Below are 25,460 nucleotides of genomic sequence, written 5' to 3'. Positions count from 1 at the left end.
GCCAAAATACTCATGCATACAACACTGGAGCAAATCGATAGCTCTGAAGCTGACCAGCAGTGACGTCAGCTACACAGTTGGATCTTCCTCTTTTCTCTCCGAGCCTCTGCTCTCTCTCTCTCTCTGTGTGTGTGTGTGTGTGTGTGTGAGTGTGTGTGAGAGAGAGAGAGAGAGAGAGAGACACACATACACAGGGAACCTGCCTCCCTGCCCCTTTACATCGACGCGCACTTCTGAGGCGCGTTACTACGTGCCCAGATTGGAAATCAGCTGCTCGCCGCTGCATGGGGAGGCAATAAGTTGCAGAAGTGATGGAGAAAGGGCGGTGCTTACCTCCGAAACTCCGCACACTTTCATTGTAAACGTTATGTAATTATTTTCGTCGCTGGGGACTTAAGTGGGCTGTAACTTCCCTCTCGAAATTCTTTATATCCTTTATATCTAAACAATTACAGCGAATGTTTTCACTAGAATGTCATATTGATGAGATCAGCTGGAGAAGGAGTCTATTCTGCTATATATTTCAGAAAATGTTCATCATCTTAAGAGTAACAAAAACAAACATGCATGACAGGAATGGAACATTATGGTAATTTGGTTGGGGTGATAAAAATAGCTCAATTAACACAAGGTCGACAGAAACGGTCTTCAGAGAATCACAGATGCGTGAAGTCCCGGTGGGAATATTACTGTGATATTTAAGCAGGGCTTCCTTTGGCATTTGAAACATGCACATCCAACATTTTTCAGCTTTCTATTTTTTTCCCTGCAGGTTCTTCTCACTCTTCTGAAATGAGGAACGGCTGTTGCCCCGATTCAACATCACCCCTCTGTCGAACCGAACCGCCCCCACTCTGTCTCTCACTCACTCACTCACTCTCTCGCTCTCTCTCTCTCTCTCTCTCTTCTGTCTCTCATCCCTCCTCTTACGTATACTCTCTCTCTCTTCGCTGGAACGCACGGACCTCCGCCGCTGCCCAAGGATAATACTTCTCTTTCTCCGTCTGAGCCGCTGCAGAACGGACCGTAAAGCTGCATGCTGCCTCTTCTTCCCCGCTGAAAACCAATCAAGGTAAGACGAGTTAAAAACGTGCGCTGTATAGTGTCCAAGCTGGGCTAAGCAGCTGAATATGTTTTGGGTAAGAATGGGTGTGCTCCTGCACTTGTGGGATGCGTGTGAGCGCGTATGAGGCAACGTTATGGGGTCTTGGTTTCGTGAATCGCAAGGAAAAGTGTGGAGGAGCCTTAAGTCTTGTTGTTTCACCCAAATGATCTTTTTTTTTTCTTTTTCTTTTTTTCTGGTGATCATGAAGGTTCACATGGTCCCGGGTCAGTGTTGGGTTGAGAGTCTAACCCTCTGACACTTAATGGCATAAAGAAGCAGATGACGGCCAGTGAATAGAAGATTTGGAGAAGAAAACAATTAAAATAAAACAAGGGTTTACATATTTAAGCAGTTGTTGCAGACATGACCTATTGACTATCTATCCATTGTTAGATGGCCAAAGGGCAGTTTTATAATTATCGCCTCAGAGTTTGTGTTTCTATATGAAGGTGAGCAGGACAGCTGATGAGGAAGACCCTCTGGTGTGCATCGACAGCCTGAGGATCAGGAGATCCCCGGCTGATACGCTCGAAGCGGGGAGGTGTTGCTTGTTGACACGGCGGCTGCCTCTGAATGTGTGTGTAGCGGCGAAATCTGCATGTGTGTGAACCATCATTATATAGACTGTGTGATTGCTTGCAGATAAAGGGAGAGTTCGCAGCAGAGATGGCTGAGAAGATGCATGCGTGGTCTGCGTGCGCACAGGAGTGCCTGTGCGCGAGTTATCAATTTCAATATCAAAGTGGTTGTTTCGATAAATTTTGCATTAGTGAGGATGGAAGAGAGGGAGGAAGCTATAGCCTGCTACACAAACCTCATTCAGCAGCAGATGCGTTTCGGGACGGAGCGAGAATAGAGATGAGAGAGACATGGAGAGGGGAGATGGCAGATGAGAAAGCGAAGGGGGAGATGGGGGTGAGAGGGGAAGAAAGGGAAAGGGGGGGGGGGGGGGGGAGGGGGTGATGGCGTCCTACACCAGCGCTCTCTGCCAGGCGTTTGATTTATCGCCTCTCCAATGCGCACTGACGCACAAAGCTGCGGGTCCCGCGCTCTTACTCCGTCATCTCACCGACTGATCAGGATGATCTTAGGCTGAAGGTTGGCGACCCACCTGGCCACGGAGAAGACACCCTCACCCAGATATTACACCCTCTTAACTCCCTCCTTTTAGCTCTGAGCACAAACCAAACATACGCGTGCAGTCATGACAGATGATTGCCACCACGAGAGCTATCCGGACTGACAGAGCAAGCCAAAGGCCATGCAGCGATGATATGTTTTGAATCTAATGAGATTGCCTCCCAGTCGCTCTGTAAATTGGATACATTAATGTATGTATATCTTTGTGGTTTGTGCGTGGCTCAGGACCGTGCTTAAAACCGCAGACTGCTGGAACCAAAGCCAAGTTTCAGAAGGCTCACAAACATGTCAGGACAGGAGTTTATTATAAGTCTGATCATAATAACTTTTCCTTTTTATTTTGTTCACCTTTATGATTATTTGTTATCTTCACTGACAACTTCCCTTCACGTGTTAATGCTTTTTCTCTGTAGTCCAACAATCATTCTCTTGTTGTCCCTGTTTGCATTGACCACACCTTTAAACCAAAAGGCATCTTTATTATATTATATAACATGGTATTCTTTATCATCAATAAAATAACCATCTGTATTATTTTCATTCTTAATTCTAACTCTTTTATTAAAGTCACCACCTCTATCTTCCTCATATTTTCTATCATGTTCTGGCCATGATCATCACCATATTGATATCAAAAAACCTTTTTATACCTGACTCATAATATTCCCTACCTCTATATCTAATCATCATAATCACCATCAGTTCTTTTTTTAATCAACCTTACCCTCTTATTATCTCCTCATTATCATCTTCATTAACATCAATGTTGCAATTTCCATTAATAAGGGCTTTGGCAATTATTTTCTGAATTGATTATTCTGCTGATCATTTTCTTGATAAAGTGGTTTAGCTTTTGATCTTCATAACGTTAGAAAACGGCTCATGTGTTCACAACTATTCTGCAGCACTCCCGCTGATTATTAAGTTCACCCCCCCCCACCCCCCCCCCCCCCAACTATTCATATTACTACAACATACAAAAAAATGAAACACGGGAAAAACTGTCACCTGTGAGGCTTAAAAAAATAAATAACAATCTGTTCTAAAAAGCCTCGCCAATTCAATTTATATCAAACATGTTACCATTCATTTTGACAACAATTGCAGCTCTACCTTTGGTATTGCCATTATTTACTTTACCAACATCTGCTTTCATGATTGACATGAACACTCATATTGTATCTTCATCACTTTTACACAAATCATTATTAATGTGAGGATTATGTTAAGCAAATCAAGGTACACGAGCAGAGATTCATTTATATCTTATCTATCAAATCTACAACTGCCTTCATTATCATCAATGTATCTTTTATATATAACAGATTCCATACGGTGGATGTTTCATAATCCTTTAAAGTCCACCTCCTCTCCTCTAGCTGGCGTTGAAATACAACTGTGTAACTATCAGCAGGCAGAAGTATATTAATGCCCACAGGCCTGAGATCTCATTCATAAATCTTACGTGGGGGGGCAACAGGTGAACAGGCAATCAGAGACAGACAGAGTAGATGCCCACACATGCATATACACACACACACACACACACACACACACACATACACACAAATGCATACTATATTCAAGACATGCTTCAGTTGGTTTTTCTCATGGTTCAAGGTCAGTCTGCATTTCTTTATGAGTGGCCATGGGCAAGTACATTATTATTCAATTTCTGAAAAAAACTTTGATTGAGACGGCATGATATTTTCTTTATACAAAATACCACAATAGGGTCTACATTATATGCATGTGATGTTCCACAAAGATGTGTCTCAAAATAACTACTTTAAATTCTGAAAGGAACACAGTATGACCACTAGGTTGGACATATAGGTCCCTAGGGAGCACACTCAATCCAATGAATCAGCGAGAAAGGGCATGATCAAAACAACTAAAATGAAACAGAAAGCAGATTACAGAAGGGAGAAGAAAAAGTAATGAGGAGAGGAAGAAAACGTAGGAGCGTGAGAGCCCTGAAGAATGCTGAACACTATCTGCAGGTTCCTCAAAGCCAAATTCATTACTTAATAAAACCTTTTTAGTGATGCGAGAAAAAAAAAAACGAGACAAAGCTGTGCTAACAAACATCACTAATGACAGTTCTGAGACTGAACATTGGCAATTAAAGAAAGAGGACGTAGGGGAAATTAATTTGCAAAGGACAAAGTCCAATTATGTGTAATTAAAGGAATAAAGAGAGGAGGAGAAAACAAGACTATAATTTGTCGACATTTTGGGGATGCGGTTGTCAGAAAAAAGCTCGACAACTGAAGTCAAAGGGGACACGTCTAAACAATAGAAGTAAACATCTCTCCTTAAGAAGACGATTCTCTAGTGCTACAATAAGATGCTGCTTAGAGAAACACTGTTCTGGTAAAAGAAAACGAAAAAAAGGAACAATGGAAACAATTGATTCTGTTTCTTTTGTAATTTCTGTGATGTTCATTTTGGTTTGCGATGGAAAATGCTTTCTTTGTTTCTCAGTAACTACACTTAGATGTATTCCTTTATCACTGACAAAAAAGAGAGTCATACCCTTAGGTCAAACTAAAAAAACCCCCACTAAAAGCGAAATTTAAGATGCTAAAAACAGGATATGATGCAAGGCTCAACAAAATGGTTCAGAACTTTAAAATCGGGCCCATGACCAGTTTGTGGTACATTTTTAGAAATCTTTACCTCACTAAGCTCTATGTTATTAAAGTCTGCCGTTTACAGGAAACCGAGATATTTAGTTGATTTTAATACTTTTCTCATAGTCTCAGCACATGCAGCTTTCAATTAATTCTCTGGATTGGGAACCAGCGAAGTTCAAGCGCTGATGTGGACCATATTGTTGAAGTTGGTCTGGTAGCTGGAGAGGTGCCAGGGCACTTCCTAAGCCCTGCTGATGTGCTCTTGAGCACAAGGCGCTTAATTCCCCAACCGTTCTGGCGTGATCCCTGTCTCCCTATTTTTTTTGCATTTGTGTAAGTTGGACCTACAGTATTTGTGTGAGAAGCATGTCTCTAAATAACGGAGTTTAAACCTGCATTTCCTTCACTTATTAACAAAGTGTAACATTTTGGTTTTAATTGTGCATACTCATACAAAATGACCATTCATGGAGTGCAAAGCGTGGCACGAGTTAACAGCTGAAAACTTGATCGATGCAAGCAACAATACAATCTGCACAAATAGATGCAATGATACAACAGTGTCATACAATATGTATAAAGGTTTGCACAGTTTTTTGGAACTACTAAAATTAGAGCAGAAGCTGTCCAGCAAGCAACATTTGCAAAAATATGTTTTAAATGATAGAGTCCAATGGCTTCTTGACAAGGATGAATTAAAATCTGTCTCTTTGCTCCAATAAAGGACTTTACTTGTTCAGACACACTCCAAAAGATGTTTGCTTACAAGTTGTGCTTGGATGCTTACGAGTGATCCAGTGTATTCCAGAGGCAACCATAATGTCACAAACACACAGTGCACAGATGTGTAGCATTCAGACAGCGACTATCACTAATCAGGAGAGAAAGTCATAGCACAAATCAATACCGATTTCCCTCAACACCTCCTACTAGCTGCGATCTCTGACCAGGATAAGAACAGAACTCGACTCAGGTGAAGAGATTTCTCTCTAAAAGCCAAAAAATGAAAAAAATAAAAAAATGCTTACGGTTGCTATTGAACATCATATTTTTTGTAAGTAAGGTCAAGCCTCAGAAGCACATGTGGTATAGTATTTATACTGCGCTCTCAAAGAAGGGTTTTCTTGCAGTGTTACGAGTTGCAAAATCTGCCTAAAATGAACAAAAGCGTCTAAGAGTTTCTGTCTGAAATCAAAGTTTCAACAGCTAAGAACACTTTATTCTGTAGATTTTTTCATAAAAACTAAACACTTATAGGATTTTTGCAGAAATAAGATTGTCTGATCCATTCCACCTCGTCATTCAATTTGTAATCATATAAAAATACCAAAGAAAAAAAACAGACACATTGAATCAAGTATGACATCATGAAAGCTGAACACACGGCATGGCTTGACTCCATTACAATTCTGATGTTCGGTGCTTGTTCTACTAATAGAATTTATTGATTTCTTGTAAAGCACTAGAAAACATCCTCCCTCTTAGCAATCTCAATACGCAGGTGTGACACTGTTTCGCTCACACTGGCAAGCAATATGCACCAACACGTCATAGGATATTTCAATTTTTACACATCTTCAATACAAGCTGGAGAAAATAATACTACCCCTTGAATAGGTAATAATCTCTGTCAAGCATAGCATTTTAGCATCATTACATGACTATAAATCATCCATACACACAAGTATGGAAATGCACATCAACCAACAGTTGCAGAAAGAGTGCGAGTGAATGGTTGTTAATACAAAACATCATGCAATGGTTTTTTCACATGTACAGCAAAAATGTAATTAAAGCCAGCAACATTACTAGATGTGTTTGTTGTTGGAATAACAGTTTGTTTACTGCAGCATAAACCACAACTTCTCTGACACTTGCTACTTATAAAACTAATTTATGCTATAAATCATGGAAATAATCTCAGTAAAAGGTTAGGGTTTGTCTCTGCCATTACAGAGAAAAGTTGAATCAAAACAGCACCAGCAGCACTTCAAAAAGTCTCAGCTGTAGAGGCTCTAAAACACCAGAGTAGTATGAATGGTACTTGTAATATTTTTGAAAGTTATTCGTTTAAAATTTAAAAAAATGTTACTGTAGATGTAGTCTAATACAAAATCCTTTATTTATTTTCTTTTTTTTAATTTCTGTTTTTTTGAATTATAAATTAAATGAATGAATTATATTTCATTTAACAACAGTTATATGTATCTTGGTTTGAAGGCTGTAGAGATGGAGACTGACGAGCGATGTGTGTCCTGCAGTGGAGTAGGCAAGGTGCACTGAGCTGACAGTCGGAGGTCAGACAGAAAGAGAGGGGGCAATGGGAGACAGGTTGGCAGAGATCACAGTCAGAAAGTAAACCTTCAGCACAGGTAAAGACAGGATTCAACAGGAGTGAAGAAAACTACATCAAGCTACATCTTTAGTCAAAGCTTATGTCAGCCATGACTTAAAAACCACATTGGCAAACCTAACTAATTGGCAAAGACTGAACTGTAGAGCTGAGGTATATTCTGCAGAGGCTAGGCTTGTGGATGGATTGCTAGTAGTCAGGATGATTGGCAGTAGAAGTGGAATCACTTACCACATCCAAATAAGTACACACTGACAGAGAGAAAAAAACCCACAAACCACAAAACTAGGATTAAATGAGAGGCAAAGCTGACACCATTAATAATTAGACTCTTTAGTGGGGATAAATGTTAACTCTATACCGATATTGTTCTATTTTTTATTGTTTTTATTGTAGTTGTATTTAGGCCTTTGATTTGGTGGAAAATGTTTTAAATTAATAAGGCTGATATTATGGATTTTGTATGAAGTTGTTTTATGTAAAAAATCAAATACAGTTTACCCCCACTGAATTACCAACAAAAGCTTCTGGAAGCAATGGGTAGCTTTTCATAATGTCCTGTGTGGCCAGTGATTCTTGATAGAGGCCTTTGGCCAAGACTTGCTCTTCTGTGTTTTGCCATTGTTTACAGTTTGAATAGCAGCACATGTAATGAGAATATTGAGTTATTGTAGAGATCACAATGGATTGTAATCTGCACTTGTAACCATACAGTATATCTGTTTCTACAGATCAGTTAAAACTAAATTCCACTTAACCCATTGCCAATGTGTTCCCAGATTTCAAAACAGCTGATATGTTCCGCCCCTTTTGCTCTCGACATGGACTGCACAGCCAACGTCTGCTGCAACATAGACAGATACTGCTCGTCCTTTTAAAAGAAAACTCTAACACTTCCGATACTAAAATCTTTCACAGTGCATAATCAGAATTGAACCTATAGTCTCTGTAAATAGAGATTAAGAGGTTGTGTAACAATGTAACTCCTGAAAGTTGTTTGTGATAGAAGAGTCATTGTAACTGGCTTACCACCTCTCATAGTTCACCACCTTTAGCAAGTGCACTTCCGGATCAGCTCACTTTGGAGAAAAATAGAAAAAACGTTTGTTTGATTGTTAATGACTGTTCATGTAGGAGAGCAAAACTGGGAATGTGTGAAATGACAAGTTCACTTTGTGTGTCTGACTGTATTTGTGGCAGACCGTGGTGTTCCACCTCATGGTCATTCCTTTCTCTGTTTCTCTCAACACAAAAAATGAGACGACTGGGGAGAAGATGGATAGTGCAAGAAAAAGAATGATGCATTCCAGCGTTAACTGTGCTGCTTCTCCTCAACAATGAGGCCAGGAACACGGAGGAAGAATCTTATCGCCTCACAAATGTTTATTTTCTGCCATTGTGAAATTTCAGGCTGTGGCTGGTGGCGATAAGTTAGGGAAGAAAAACGCTATTTGGCTGCCTTTTTAGATGAATGCAAAAGAAGGTTTGGCCTGAGGGAAGACGTAAAAGACATTGAGCTTCGCAGAATTGTCATTGTAAGGTGATGATTTTTAGAAAATACTGCAGGACCCTTTCGAGATATACAAAATTATATAGAACCGTGACAACAACCATGAAATGTCTCAAAAAAAGATGTTTACAGAGTAAAAGTAGCGAAGGTTGGAAGTCATTTTCGGATTTTGGACAGATCTGTAGCTCACTTACAGTTTGAGTAATGGTCAGTGGAAGTAGACTTACAAACTGGGTCCAAAAGCAAAGGAATCCCCATTAGGACTCATGTTAAAAAGCACGTTTAAAGCAGAATATTCATTGTCTGTTACATAGACATTTAAGCCCAAGAGTTGTTCATTTATTCGTATTCGAAGACTGACAGGTGGGCGCACTGTAGCTGTTTGCATGAAGATAAAGGACCGTCCAACCACTTTGTCTGTTTCCTGATTGAAAGTAAAGTGGAGAAAGCCTTTATATGGTGACCATGCACCATTATTTGGCTTTACACCCCTTCAGAAACCTTTTGATAACTTCACTAAGAATACATCCATGTTTTACACTGTCTATAAGCATAAATAAATGAACGAACTGTTCTCTGCTGGCTTCCTTCAAAGAACTGTGATTCTCATCATAAAATCCCTGGAAGCAATGCTCCTCCCCATCTAATGCTGTTGCCGGTGGCTGTTCTGCAGTGCTTCGATGAATATGTATTGCTTTACCATCGTGCTAGAGGAAGTAGCGTCTGTATGACAGATATTTTGTTTTATGTCAGGCTCAGGGCAAACAATTTAACTAATGACAAAGTGTTTGAATTTACTAAAGCATTTAATTCCTTAAAATCATTTATTCTGATATCCATTACTGAATGCTTCTACACAGCTCTGCTCTATTGTAGTTGTATATTTACCAAAGAGGCTTTTGTGGCTGCTTTTTTCATGCATTCATCATGTTTTATTTTTAAATTGACTGCCTGTGAGTGAACACATTAGCCTCAGTATATTCGCAAAATTATGATTTATACACTAAATGTACATTTAGATCATACCAGCAGTTTTCTGAAGAGAACATAAGAATTTAAAAAAAAAAATAAATAGGACGTATCAAGTTCAGTGTGTCGTGTTCAATTAACAATATATCTCCAGTTACAATTACATCGGGCGATTTTCCAATAACATACCAATCAAAGCCGCCCCAACCCCAATCGATTAAGCAGCCCTTCACATTGTACATACATGTGAGTAATATGATGGTAAAAAGGCTTCATTTAAAAAAAAACAATCGCTTTTGGATCATCCAAAATGAGAATAGAAGGAGGGGAGGCAGTGTGTAGATGGAGTATGGGTATATACTGGGTCTAAAGCTCTATAACATAGGAGCCAAAAGAACTTTCATTTAATGGTAAATTACTGTGTATCTTAAAACGCAACGTTTACAGATTTGAAACTGTTTTATAGAAAAAAACACAAGACACTTGTGTATTTACAAACTTCCCTAGTTGATTTAGAATGGAGTTTTTTCAGGACAATGTAGCACACTGTACTTTGGGATTGAATCGGACGAGCAATCTTTAATGTTCTTCATCCCGTGTGTGTCTCATACGGTATAGCCTGCGGAAACACTCAAAGTTTTTGCTGTAAGTTCCTCCTAGGGTAAAAACTTGTTTGTGGAGGTGGCAGCAGAATCTATTGGGAGTTGATGATGTGTTGAATAAAGTCATTGTTTCGCTCCCGGACTTCTTACTCTGTTTTGGGCACACACCCAAACACGCGCACACACACACATACCTTCACTCTGTCCTGTCTTTTTTCCAGTATATCACTGTTTTGTAAAATGTATTTTGTAGCCTAAAATCTACATAATAGTTTGTAAGTTGCCTCAGGTGCTAATTTGAAAAAAAGGAAGAAAAAGGTTGTAGGAAATAAAAAATACATACAAAAAAAAATGTAAATTAGGATAGAGTTATTAAATGAAAAGATGTGAATTTAGAGCTGAAAAGAATTGGCCTGAAGAAACAGCTTTTGACTTCAGTTTTTATCAGTTTATTTATGATGAACCTTGTTTGTCTTCTTTATTCTGAAATTCACAGCACACAGACAAAATCAGCTGTTTAAGAATGCCCTGGTCCTGGAATTATCCTGCTTCCGTCCTGTGTTAGTACTTCCTCTGTTGCTCCACAGTTTGGCAAAACACAAGATTCACCTTTATCTCCTAGCTTTAAAGGGTTACAAAGTCACAAAACTTCAAAAACTGTTCAGTGAAAATGTCGTTATGGAAAAAAAAAAAAGACAGTCAAATATCTAAATTTTTGTTGCGGAAAGTTCACTGTTAAAAAGTCTTCCAAGCTCATCTGAAGTGGCATACATTATTCTCTGCCAGGTATAAGCCATTCCAACTTTTATGTAGATTCTTTATCAGATTTCTCTGTTTCTACTTTTCAGCTGTTTGGAAGTTTGGAATGATAAACGTGTTGAGAATAAATTTAGATGGCGAGGTAGAGCAGAAGTAGAGCTCATGTTTTTATACATGAAAGTACTTCTCACTTTAATAGCACTGAATTTGCACCCAAAGTACCCTCTCGTGCATTTCACTGCTCCAATCTTACAAAGTTTATTTTAACTGAAATGTTGTATCCTTCATACTATCGGTTTTTTTAACTAATTTATGTAATATCTACAGCCTCATAAAAAAACAGCTAAACTAGTTTTTCCCTGGTCCCATTTGAGGCAAAGGGCAAAGCACTTCAGCGGTTCAACCAAGCTATGATAAAAAACTTCTGACTTCACTATGAAGTAAAAACATCACTCAAGGAATGTCAGAGGAAGGCATTTTTTTAAAATGGGTGTTTTTTCCTTGTGAGACCCAAACTTTTCCATCAGAACTGCACATGATGGAAACTCCAAAAAGCTGCACAGAAAAGCAGCACAAATCACCGTGCCACACAAGAATCACTTTACTTTATTTCTTTTTTTCTCCATATTCCTCCATCTTTATTCCGGTGTCGGGTTAAACTCAGCGTGGCAGCAGCTTGGATGTTTAAATATGTAGATAACTCTAGAGCGTTCGCAGTGCTACAACTCAATGAGCAGTATGCCTTTTCACACCTGAGATCTTAAAAAATTCAGGTTGAAGCAGTGCACTTGCGTGCGCCACAGACTGAGGCGGGTATGTATCGGATGTCTCAGACACAGCGGCAATGATGTACCGTAAGGTGGCTTCTGCTGTCACAATGCAGCAAATGTGATGTGCTAACAGAGCCTCAACTGAAATTTTAAATCGGATGTAGTAGTTCCCCTGTGAGAGCTGCTCCAGCTCTGCGTCTTGGCCCTGTTTCTCTCACTCCTTTCTGATCCGATTTCATGAAAGCATAGAGACAAAACCAGGTCTTTCAACTTCTATGCTTTCATAAGGTGGGAGGGGTGGAGATAGAAGATAAGGAAGATATATATATATATATATATATATATATATATATATATATATATATATATATATATATATATATAAATCCATCAGCAATAATTAGGGTACAAGATTTATTATATCAAAAGAAAAAGAGACATGCACAGGTTATTTTTGTTCAAAGTAATGTAGTTAAACCAACCACAGCAACTCATTTGCCAAACATTTGATTGTATATTACAGTGATATCATACATAAAACTCTAACAGTTGCAGCTGTCAAATAACAACAGTGCATAAAGTCTTTCTCCAACAACAGTGACAATGTGAAAAGCAAGCAGCTTGCTTATCAAATATTACCAGTAGCATTTTAAACAGTTTGAGTAAATTAATCCAGGAAATTAATACAGTAGCTTTGATTTAAGGAAGCTCATTTGTCCAGGCAATCAAAAGCCATACATATTCTGAACCAATCCTTGTGGTGAGTGAAGCAATGACTTTATTCAACACATTATCAACTCCAATTCTGCTGCCATCTTCATCAACAAGTTTTACCCTAGGAGGAACGTACAGCAGAAACTTTGAGTATTTTGCGCAGGCTAACCAATCATTTGGTCAAAAGACTGATTGCAAAATATCTGGGATACTCGGAGGCGACAATGATATGTTATTGTACCATGAAAACTGTAGTCCAGTAGTCCGGAAACAACAAATTCCCTTCTGGGCTTTGCATTAACACCAATTAAAATGCATTCCACTCATGATGCTGAGTGCTGAGATGGGGATGGTGCACTTGTCTACATGTACAAGAAGGTTTGGCCTTATAGGGAGGAAGTAAAAGACATTGAGCCAGACATGTTTCCATCTTTTTTTGTGCTATTGAAGACATCTTCAATTTTTTTGTGCCATTAAAAAGTTGCCCACAAATAGTAACTTTTACAAAACCTGTTTGAGCTACAACAGGAAGACATGGGGTCTGGGGATCTTGGTGCTCGCCAGATAAAGTTTGGAACAATGTGTGGATGGCCATTGATCAAAATTGTTTGTCTGTCTCACTGATCTAATTGCATTTAGATCCTAATCAAATTTGTTTTTAAATACATTCATAAGTGACTCTAACATGGGGTTTTCCTCTTCCGAACAACATTTCCAGATACACTTATTGAATGGTTTGGACACTCAACACTTAATGCACTTGTTGAAGCAGCTCTTCAAGATGCCTTTGGCTGAAATTATTCCAAAATGACCTAAGTTATGATTAGAGAGGCACGGACTGCTTCTTCTGCAAAGTAACATGCTACTCATACTACCAACTTCTACTAGAACTTCTGCTTCAACGGGAAAACACATTTTTTCCCATGAGCTATTTTCAAATTACGTTTTGCCCTTCTTCAGTTGAAATGACAATCTTCTTTTGTTGTTGACCCTATTACCGTTCTTTTTCGTGCTTGCTGTTGTTGTAGTTTTTCACTCGAGCCTTTTTTACCATGTACTGCAGATTTGATTTCAATCATCTGGGGTGAGTTGTTTTTAGACTCCCCCCCCAGGGTTTGCGATTTTAAATTCAAATGCACATGCTGTATCTTTTCCATTTTCCACTTGTAAAAAAATAAGTGTTTTGTATCAATAACTGTTTGATAATCGTTTTTAGAGTCATGCCTGCATACTGTGTACACACACACACACACACACACACACACACACACTCATTCATTCATTAAAAAAAAGAGATGAGCTTGCTGTTGAGACTCTGCATTTGACCAACTAGATTTCATTTGCTATTCATTTGTCTTATTCAGACAGATACTCGCCTGCAGGCAGACCTAAGCAGATATAGTCCTAGGTAATTACATTTTGAATAGCTGAAGATCATGAGGCGTGCTTTATTTGTTTGATCTCATTCTGGCTCTGTGGATGTTCTACACAGAAAAAAATAATTCCTATTTTGCACACAAAAACCTGTGGAGACTAAAAAACAAAAAGTTGGCCTTTAGTTGAACTATCTGATCTTAGCTAACCTTGACTGGGTGATTCAAAGGGAAATACCAATATCAATTTTGACTGCATTCCAATGGATAAAGAAAGTTAATTAGTTTTGGTCTAATTCCTTTTTCAGATTACCCTTTACTTTGTCATTTCCTTACATCTTCATTTGTGCTAATGTGGCTCAGATCTCATGAGACAAAACACACATGAGCTTCAGGTTGAGCTAAAAAAAGGAAAAGTCTCTTGACTTTTTCTTGACTTCATTTTAATTTCAATCAGTTTCTCCTCCTCTGCTGTCACACTGTTAGAACGAAGTGAGCAGAAAGGTCCGGCTACGGAAGACTAACCTTATCTTGCAAATGAAGTGTCTGCTACTGTTCAGCTCTGTGCTAAGATAACTCAGAAACCATTTCCTTTACTGCTCCTCACTCTAATTTAGACAGATACAGTTAAGCCTGCAGGGACACCTGGGAGAGATTGTAACTAATTACCTGTCGAACACTTCAAAATCAAAAGGAGCATGAATCTTTCTCCTATCTTCTGTAGTGTGAGCGATGCGTCTGAATTAGAAGCTTTTTATAGGTCGGGTAATAAACCCAACACAACTACCTCAGGCGTTTGACATGAAATGAGACGCAGGTGAGGCTTGTGACTTATGAACTAGAAGCCTGTAATTGATACCATTTCACTGTATGGTTGTGAATCTTTCTTCTGTTACCTTCAGTTATCTTAATATACTGCGTCTCTATCTCCCTTGGATTTTTTTTTTTTTTGCTGCAGCAGTGGCCCAATTTCCCAACAGGGATCATTAAACTTTCATTTGATCAAATCTAAGAACCATGTAAGCTGGAAGTTGACATTTTTTGGAAAGCCACTAGCCTTGTTGTGGTCTTTTCAATCCAAATTATTTAAAACGTTGATGTTTTTTTTTTTTTTTTTTTAGCATACAAGTAATTATGGATGGACTCATGCTGCTGCACTGGAGACATGGTATCACAAATTCCCGTAACCCCAAACTTAGACTGGATTCTGTTTTAAATTCCAGACATGTCGTTGTGTAATTACTGTCAATCATTCAAAAGCAACATCCACATGTAGCATTGCAACCATTCTGTTGTGTATGCATTATTTTTGCTGGGATATTGAGATATGATGCACTTTACTGTCCCCTTGGGGAAATTTATCTTGGACACAAAGTGTTGCCAAACATTTATCTGCTTCCACTCGAATCAATAAATAAAAGCAATAGAAAAAACACATCTGCATCTATGAACAAAAAAGCACATACCAATACAGAACAACACAACATTTGTTGCACATTAGCCATATTGCCTGAGGATGATCCTAATGAACATCCTAAGATGTACATGGAAACTTTTGTCTGTTATATTTACCACCATTTGCAGACTGTATACTGTACATTCGTTTTAGAGGGACTCAGCTGTCTGTAGACATCAGTCTGAACCAGATAGATAGATAGATAGATAGATACTTTATTGATCCCGAGGGAAAATACAAGGTTAACATGTTATTCAAAGTTTACCTTTATTTTCTGGACAAAGAGAGAACACAAAGTCAACTACATGGTCAAATTTGTGTGGGAGCCAAATTATCACACCCAAAAGGTTTGAAGAGATCTTATTCCAAAAGGATTGGAATCAATTATCTAAGATAACTGCCTCCACTCTTCAGGGAAAGCTTTCCTAAAGATTTGGGATCCAGTCTACTGTTGAGTAATAAGACTTGGTTCACAGTTGGTGGTTCCCTCAGTTTTGGTTCTGAACATGAGATTAGGGCGGGGATCTGTGCAGGTCAGTCACTTTCTTTCAGAGACCATTTTTGAACAGTTATCTTGGTATGTGCATGGGGGAAATTTTCAAGCTTGCATGTATGTAATTGTTTACTGAAATAAATGGAACTTAAAAAAATAAAAAACATTCCAACATTTTCAAGCAATTCCTAACCAATTCTTTATCTGAAGGAACTGCTTTGATTCACTTGGCTCGACAGTGGAAGCAGCAGAAGTAGCTCTAAATAGCCATCTTTAGCAGTCACACAGACAAATGAAGGATACCCTCAGAGCTGAAAGAGTATTTATAAGAAGATAAATTCACTCTTTAGAAAGCAGTTAGCTGTTGAGTTTTAGTGACCTTGACAGATGACGCTGTGTAATTCACATCTGTCCTGCTTTGTCTCTGACTTAATTTAGTCGCTAGTTTCCACATGCTGAAATCGTGAAGGGATCCAGAAATTCTTTTATTTTGCCACTTTGTGTGTGTGTATGTGTGTGTGTGCGCGCAGCTGTCCAGATGTGGTTTTCACAAGTGTCCATAAGCCTCGTTTCCACCGAGCGGTTCAGTTTGGTTCGTCTCGGTACAGCATGCATTTTGTGGTGTTTCCATAGACTAAAGCCAGAGTGATCCCCCAAATAACCAATCCATACCGTCCTACTTTTTGGGACTCTTCTGTTGGGGTGTGAAGAATATCGATCCAACCCCTGCAGTCCACTGATTTGTCAAAAGAATCGTCACTTCCCATGTGACAACGGCAAACGCAACCCTGCCCCATTTAAGTGTACAGTCGATTGTTTGTCTGTACTTCTCCTCGTGGCACACAGCCTTCCTTGAAACAAAGCTTGATTGTGTTTTGTAACAAAGAGACATGCTGGATGTCTTCCATCGTTGGTCTTGTTTGTGTAACGTTTTTCTCCTTTGTTGAATTTGTTAGCAGGTTAGCTGTTAGCTATTAGCTGCTAATATGTGATGCTATTACATAGCTATTACATAGGCTAACGGTATCCGGCTTCCATGCCTCCTACCAAATAGGGCATGGTTGGCTGTGAAAACGCAAATGGGATCAGGCATAACCAAACTGTACCAAACTGTACTGATCCATACTGGACCGCTGTGTGTGGTCCTGCTCTATCTTGTCCACCCAACCTTTCCTCCAACGCTCCAATTATAGAAGTACAAGCAGGAAATGTAGGAGTGAAAAAGCAGGGTATGACATTCAGCAAAGGGCCATGGTTGGATTCAAACCAAGAGCGGCTGTTTTAGGCCTACAGCCACCATACACGGGAGATGGGACAATAATGTTTTGCTATCGATGCCCCACCAGTCTACTCTTTTGTCGTTTGTGAAGTTTGTGTGCACACAGCTGAAAAAAGAGCATCTATTTATCCCTTCTGTCTGCACTTATAACATTGACTTTTAAGTAACAAAAAATGGCAACATGCATCCTCATAATTTAGAGTATTTAAAAATACAAACATCTACTGTACATATTGAAAACTATATGAACTTTTTTTTGCAACACAACCTGATCAACGTGTTTCAACATAAATCTCACCACTGGAAAGGCAAAAAGCCGATATTCAAAGATTTCGGGGTGGCACAATAAGGGGGTCCATGTCACCCATGGCACACTGGACACAAGCTTGCTAATGAGACTCATTAGGCCTTATTTTTACCAGAAATTTAGTGATGACAGTGAGTAAAGAACTCCTTTCAACACGCTAGCCAAACAAAAAAATCTGCAGCATCTCTCCATCTTTCTTTTTGTTTAACCCCTTCTGTGTGTTGATGCATGCACATGTGTGCGTCGGTGTGTGAAAGCAGCTGTGGATGTTTACCAAAGCCATTCATCTCTCTGATCTGTACACAACTTCACCTCAGCACAGCAGGCGCCTCAACCAGCCTGAGCTGCAAAATACATCTTTGCTATTATAATTCAGCACACAAAGATGGGCTTAGCGATGAGATTGCCTTTTTATAGTTTGGGGCTCTGAGTGTTTATATTCTCTGCAGAGCCAGATAATCACCGTGGTTGACTGACTCAGGCACATTGGCAGTTCTGAATGTGTTCACGTTTAGTACCCAATGTCACGCTCTATCTGAAAGTAATAAACAACCGAACATGAAATTTCAATGTCGATGATCAATATTATTGACTGGTAGAACCCAGAGGGGATTTGGTTTGTATCCCAATCCAGAAAGTGAAGCCTTCATTTTGAATTCACGAAAACAACACGTTTTTAACCTAAACATCAAAAGCTTCTTTCTATGTGATTCTGGTTGAGCAGACAAAAAAAAGCTAAAGCAACCACTTTAGTGAGGCAGACAGCAATTAGTGTTATTGACACTGTGTGTGTTTGTGTGTTTGCTGTTTAAAAGACCTGACAGTGTACTTAAAAAAATAAAATGCCTCCTGTACTCTGTGGATGTGTGATGGATAGATATTGGCAGCTATTATATTTGTGAAGGTAGCAAATGTTGACTGACAGCTTTGTTAGTTCATGCTGCATCCTGTGTGTATAATGTGTGTGTAGTTTATTTTATAACCATGCAAACCTGTGTGTACAATTTTATAGCTTCTTGCATCTGTGCTGACTCAGCAGAACAATCATCAACCTTCCTCATAGGATTCCTGCAACCTTGACTGTTTTAACATTTTCTGATACAAAAAAAAATAAAAAATCATCTATTTTCTAAAGCCCATTTTTAGCGCCCCACATTGTTTTGGTTTGGTTTTTTCTCCAATTTGAAAGGTGCCAAGTCTGGCTTTCATTCCAGCAACTTGTCAAGAGTGACTGCAGAGTGTTTATCAGACCAAAACAGTCTCCTGTCATTTACTTAAAAGACAAATCAATCATCCCAAAATAAGCTGAAGTCTGTCCTCCACTGGGAACTGACACACAAGAATGAAAAAGGCTTTTTTATGGTGGAGTTTTCCCACAGAGCTGTCGATCGAGGGGGAGGATGTATGAGCGCCGAAGATGAGCAGCGAATATGCTTTGTACCTTAACATGATTAAAGTACAAAAGCATTATAAAAAGGGGAGTCAAATTGGTTAAAAAAATCAACATAAAAGTCTTTATTATTCTGTGGTACAGCCGTCCTTTCAAAATCTCAGTGTTTATTTATTAACTATCGGCTTGTAAGCTTGAAACGTTTGGGTGAGCCATCCTTTCTTTGGTTGGTATTTTAGTTCCCTGTATTAACATACTGAAATGTCCCTGAGTCACACATTGAACTCACACATACTTCACAAATACATCCTCTTTCTTTACTTACTTAGATGCACGACTCAATACATTTAGAAATAACTGGGAATTGCATTGTGTTTTTTATTAGTCAAGGCCATAGAGTGTAGGAAACAAATGGATGGACGTTGGGTTCATCTGCATTGGCTTATGATTAATTAAGATTATAGCAATGTATCATTTATGGGGAAGCATCCAACCCTATATGAAGGTCCCAGTCTTCAGGTTGAGCAAAAATGACAAGGTCTGGCCTACAAAGCACAAGGACCATTGGTAATAGCTAGGGATGTAAAGATTCACTCAACTTGCAATATGATTCACGATACTGGGTTCACAATACAATTCTTTCACGATTTCTTTTACAAAATGAGACTGAAGAAAAATTATGACTGAAAAAGATTCCTTTAATTTTTAATAAAAACTCCTATGCACCCCGTAATCTCTTTGGCTCTTAAACTCGTTTGGATGAGTGGCGCTACGAACCTGCTTGTTTGTCTGGTTTGGTCTTTGCAGCTACATTTAATTGAAAAAGCATTATGTTCTGTTGAATCAATCACAGATTTAAGTAACAGATTCAATAATTTTATCAGAGCAGGAAACTGAAAAACCGTACAACTGTACACTGTACAACAGTGGGTAATGAAGAGAGCCACACTGCTTCCTTTTGCCACCTTCTGCAGTTGTCTCAATTTAAAACAAAAAACAGATCTGAAAATGAAGTATGAGTTTCAGTCTCATAACTGCACCACACACTGAAAAGATCTGCAGCACAAAGCACACCCCCACACTAGTCACTACAGTTATTGTAGCACTGGAAGTAATTCAAGAAATAATTCTTAAAACAAGATTTCTATAATTTACTTTCCATTTTGTAGGGAGTTGTTCATAAAAGTTTCATGTTACAGTATAACTTTTAATTGCTTCCTCTATGAAAGCCACGTGTTGTTTCTTTCAGTTTGTTGTCTTACTAAAGTTGATAATCTGAAGTTTTTGCAGACAGAATTTGAGATGAAGTTTAAATACACAGTATACAGTAGGAATTTGTTAGCAAATGACGATCAGAAAGAGTTTTGGAACCCCTGCATTAAGAAACGGTTAAAGTCCGTTTTCAATGTATTCAATGATATCCCCTATTATGTCATGCACAAGCATAACTTTAAAAGGCTCATTTCACTTTATATAGCACACTGTTTAAAGTCTTATTTCCGAAAAAAGAAAATGACTGAAATTGTAAAATCCATTTGTGATGTCCATGCCAGCTTTGCTATTGATATTCTGATGCCATGTAGTGAAGCTGTTATGGATTTTTTCTATTTTCACAGTTTCCTAGCTGTGACATGAATTATCTCAGCACACAATAAACTACAGCTTTGGTGAAAACAAAATGGTGCCATGTTTCTGCTGCTTTTTCTCCGGGTCCTCGGCCTGGCCAACAGCTTCAGTGATTTGAGCTGCTGCTGCAGCAGTTATACTCGACATGCTGCCTGTTTTTTTTTTTTTCGCTCTTTGCCCACACATTTCCTTGCCAAATCAGTGCTAACACTGCCGGTCCGCTATTGCTCACTATAACACTTTGACACAAAATGGTGCCCTGCCATAAGTGTGTACAAACATTTACCATCAGTTTACATTCACAGTGTTAACCCTGCTAGGACTGTGATAGACAAGTCCACCATCAGGGTTAGGGGTCTGCACAGGCGAGACACTGAGACCTAAACCAGCAATGCCTAACAATTCATCCTATTTAGTCTTTTTTCTTTTCCAAACAATCACAACACCGAAAGCTTTCCTTTCCAAGATGCAAGAAAAGACAAATGTTTTCGAAGCGAAAAACAACCTAAAAACCAAGAGGCTTCAAGTAGTCTAAAAGCTACAACAGTTACATGTTTTATTAAAAGTAATGGCATTTAAATGTCTGCCAAGTTTCCTCTCATGGCACCAGAGGATCTTAAATTATTGAACCATCTGTTTATACACCTGTTGGTCAATAGCACATTTGCTTGTTTTCTAGTACTGGACACTTGAATCTGGTAAACTCTTTCCTTTAAATGTACTATGTATTTGTACATTACAAACCATACAATTTCAGATTCTAATGATTTCAGGAAGAATCTTCCCTTTGGAAAGCAATGATCGTTATTTATTATTAGTGGTCTGGAGCTTAATATCAAGCCTAATCTTACAAATTGATTTAGTTTGGTCTCTAATTCTCTAGCAAGCAGGCACAAATATCACAAAGAATTGAATTTAAAATGCCTAGAGATGAATAAGACTAAAGCTGAATTTGTAAAAAACAAAATTTAGCTTAAAAGTGCCTTCCCTGAATTTAGTAGTTTAGTAGATAAAAAAAATTCACCGGTCAAACATAGTTTTTACTGGCCGAAATAACAAATTGTGTGTTTGTGTTACATACACATCTGTTACAGAACATTTGATAAAGAAAGCATTATGTTCTGTTGAATCGATCACAGATTGAAGCCCCCCCCCTCCATTACAACATTACAGACTAACTAAACTAAAATCCATCAGAGAATAATACATTATAATTCCACAAAAGATTTTATCTTTGACAATATTAGACACAATAAGCCTGCTCATTATGAGAGCGTACGTTTAGCGCGCACTATCTACTATCAGCCACAGACACGGTGAGAGTCAACGCTGAAAAGTTTTCACCGGTTCGACTTTCCACACTGGCTAACTGTTCGTTAACTGTTCGTTAGCCAGTGTAGATTTTCTTAGCAAGTCTCAGTTTCTGCCCCTTAGCAAACCTCGGCCTTCATTGTGCGCATGCTGGCAAATCTTCTCCGCGCTTGGTGGATTTGCTCCTTTTTTACTTGTGCATTGAGGCTTATTTATTTATGATTATTTAAAAAAAAAGAGCAGCCTATCATTTCTGTAGTTGTGCCCTCACAGCTCATACTGTTTTACTGGGCTTCATTATGCTCAGTAGGCTGCTGTTTGGCTCCACCCACTGAGGTTTTAACTTTGTGCTTATCTCTGACTCCAGACAAGCTCAACCACTAATGGCTGTTGAATTCATACTCAAGTGTGTAGCATATCTGTGAAAATACACACGCCAACACAGAATCACACAAAATCACTTTTCTGATTGGAGTCCATTCTGCTGTGCCCACTCTTTGTTTGCTAAAATCCACAGTAGCTTACATCCTGTATGAGAGGATTCATCACCGTTTTTGGCAATCAGCAAACTGGCTCCATTCAGAAAGCGATATTCCACCACATCCTGCTCCTCCAGGTGCCAATCTGTGCTTCAGCTGAGCAGTGGGCAAAACATTCTCCATCACAGACTGTCAATAAGGCAGAGGAGAATCCAAGTGGTAATCTTCCCTGACAGCAGTGATCTGAGTGGACCAAACTTCATCCATCATTCACAGCATGCCAGACCGGTCCGATATTAGCAACTAGCAACCATTATTAGCTGGTTTATTTTACATTATTTTCATGAAATTTTTTTTTTAAATTGAATACAACTAAGAAAAAAAATCTATATCACCAATAAGTAGTACTCTGTTGCTTTATTAACCTGATGGCAATATAATTAAAATGATTCTGCTCGCCATACTCTGCAGATAATGGAGTAAAATGAAACAGACAGAACTTTATAGTGACTGCCCTCACTTGTGTTTTCAATTTAATTCACTCAAATAAATCCCTAAGATCACAATAAATGGCCACTGACAGCACTGTTTCATTTCCTGGCTCCACCTCATGAACCTGATACTTTTAAATGACTCTCCACGGGCATTTGAGACATCTACGATCAACATTTGGGTTGCCCCAAAGGTAGAGTAGGTGTTAGAAAATTAAATTCACGGAGACAGATTAGATCAATATTCTGAGAATTTCTCAAAGCACTCAACCTTCATTTATGTGATTCTTTAGCAGGCCTGATAGAGGAAAGGGATCAAACCAAAAGAAGCTTTCACATGTGCTGATCCTTTGGATTAAAGTTCTATAAATTCTTTGTATTATGTATAAACTTAGTTAAAAGCCAAATCAAATCTGCTAACATAATGATACCCAAAGAATACATCTTTATTTTAATTAGTCAATGAATGAGGTGAGCAGGGATGTTTTCACAAAATGAAAAACCACGACGTTGACGTTGATTTCTGACATGGCATACACACTTCCACCTTCGTCCTCGTACGTGTTGTGATAAATGATGATACCCTGTTTTTATCTTCCACTAATTTGAATTTACCTGTATTCACAGTGCATATATTTCCTGAAACCAAGCGTGGTCATTGTTATCTTTGAAATACCGTCCTGCAGGTGCAGCGTGTAGATGAAACTAGAGAGGCACCCTGGGGCTCCAAAAACAATTGTCTTTCAATATCTGAACCTACTCAGAGAAAACAATCAACATACAGAACAGAAGCACAAGTGAAGCAAGTCACACAAATCAAATGATCTGAAAAGTGAATATGAGGAAGAATGCAACAAAGTCAATGGTATGAAATATTAAAAAATAAGTAAAATAGAATTTGTTTGCTATTGGCAGGTTAACAAAGGCTTTATTGTTATTTTATTTCATTCTTTTTCAGAAAAGAATCTTTTCTTCTTTCTAGTCCGTGAAATCGGTCACATTTAAACAAAAAAGGAATGAAGCTCATGCCAAGAGAGAATTTGTGTACAGGCATCCACATGGAAAGAAGATAGGGTCCGATGTGTTTGTTATGCAGAAGACAAGCGGAGGATCAAATCACGTCGAAACACCCAGAGGCCAGTTCACTTTATTATATTTTTTTTCTGAGCTGTCCATGTTGCTGAACAAGGATCAGGGCAGGCTGAAGCCAGTCAGCGGGTGTGTTCTCTGAACGGCAGGCTGCTGGAGAGAAGAAAAAAAGAAGAAAGCAACTAAAGAGCCCAAGGCCTTTTCACTTGGGCTTACTGTTTGACTCTGTGGACAGGTGTAAGCCTTTTCCCTGTAATTTGACGTCGACTGTTTCCTAACTGCTTCTATGCATGACCTTTTTTTCCCTTCTTTTGTTAGCTTTGAACACATCAGAATGTGGCTCTTTTTTTGGTCAAAAACTGAATTTGCATTGTTCAGATGTGCGTGATGCTGCTTGTGACTTGACTAAAGAGTAAGGTATGAAGGTGAGCTGGCATGCTTGTGAACATTTGCTCTAGGCTATTTGACGTCACTGTGTTTGGCTTTAGTAAGACTTGTAGCCAGCTGGGGACTCTTTCATGGTCAAACAGATTCTGTTTAGAGGTCCCTGCACTTCAGTTGTGTCACTCTGTATTTATTTATTTATTGTGTTTATCCTGGCTATATCTTAAGACTGCATATAATATTAGAGCCAGTCTTGTGTCTTAGACATTTTTATTAATACTTCACAATTGCTGGTTGTTGTTAGCTTACGAAACATTAATTGAAAGTCTGGATTTGGTCAGGAGAAGGTAGGTATTTTGATTTAAGGTTTTCTCATTCTTGTGAACAAGATTTTACAGGAATGTCTGAAGGGATTTTCTATAAATATGACTCAAGCATCACCTTTTGAATAAAGGATGAACTCATTTGAAATTCAGCCGTGTAACATCAAAGGTCACTGACATCGCTCACCTTTTTGTCCCAGCCTGCACACTGTCCGCCCCTCTGTGGAAAACTCTAACAGATGTCAATTGAAACTTGACTAGTGGCAATGCATGAAACCGCAAGAATCTTTTAATTTCTAATTTTCAAAACATCCCACACTCCTTTCAACGATGTCTTAAAAAGTTAAAAAAAAAAGTAACAGTTGAAATAGTTTAAAAAACTGTGCTGCGAAAAAAAAGTAAGCTATGGCCCAATGTTCAGCTTCCAGACCTTTCTATCTGGAGTAACTATATTTAACTCACAGATGGCCTGTTTTCTACCCAAAGTCCAAACTAACTCCAGCTCAGGTGGCGCTGAGACTTCTAACTGCCTACAGGGATAATTGTGAAAGTCAGTGTTAGCATGGCGATGGATTGGTGGCTTGTCCAAAATGTCTCAGATAATTTGACCAAATAACCTCAGCTGCCTGAACCCTCAAGTAAAAAAAAAGATAAATAAATTGGAAGAGAGTATGAATAACTGAAGGGTGATGTTTTGAAAAGTTTCCAGGCATAGGGTTTTGCAGTGTGAATGGTCTCTGTCTAAGGTGCTGAAAATCTTCACAGTCAGACGAGCACAGCTCTGGAGGCATCTGTCCATGGTGCTGAAATCTGGAGGCGAGCTCTGACTTGAGACCAGGAGACACAGATGTGACTGTTCAGAGTGTGGGAAGAGCAGTGAGGGCATGAAAGCCGGGAA

The 25,460-nt window shown here is 38.8% G+C and overlaps 1 protein-coding gene across 1 annotated transcript in view; it reads left to right on the top strand.

Moving 5' to 3' along the window:
* Positions 1 to 876: 876 nt before the first annotated feature.
* The window catches only part of LOC306819734 (protein phosphatase 1 regulatory subunit 29-like), a 210,394-nt gene continuing 185,810 nt past the window's right edge, over positions 877 to 25,460 (top strand). The window contains exon 1 of the mRNA XM_079337256.1: positions 877 to 1,072. The gene's annotated coding sequence lies outside the window, so the exon portion shown is untranslated. The remainder of the gene's footprint in view (positions 1,073 to 25,460) is intronic.

This window comes from Symphodus melops (genome assembly GCF_947650265.1).
Source record: "Symphodus melops genome assembly, chromosome: 2".
Lineage (NCBI taxonomy): Eukaryota > Metazoa > Chordata > Actinopteri > Labriformes > Labridae > Symphodus > Symphodus melops.
This window is presented reverse-complemented; position numbering and strand designations above follow the sequence as displayed.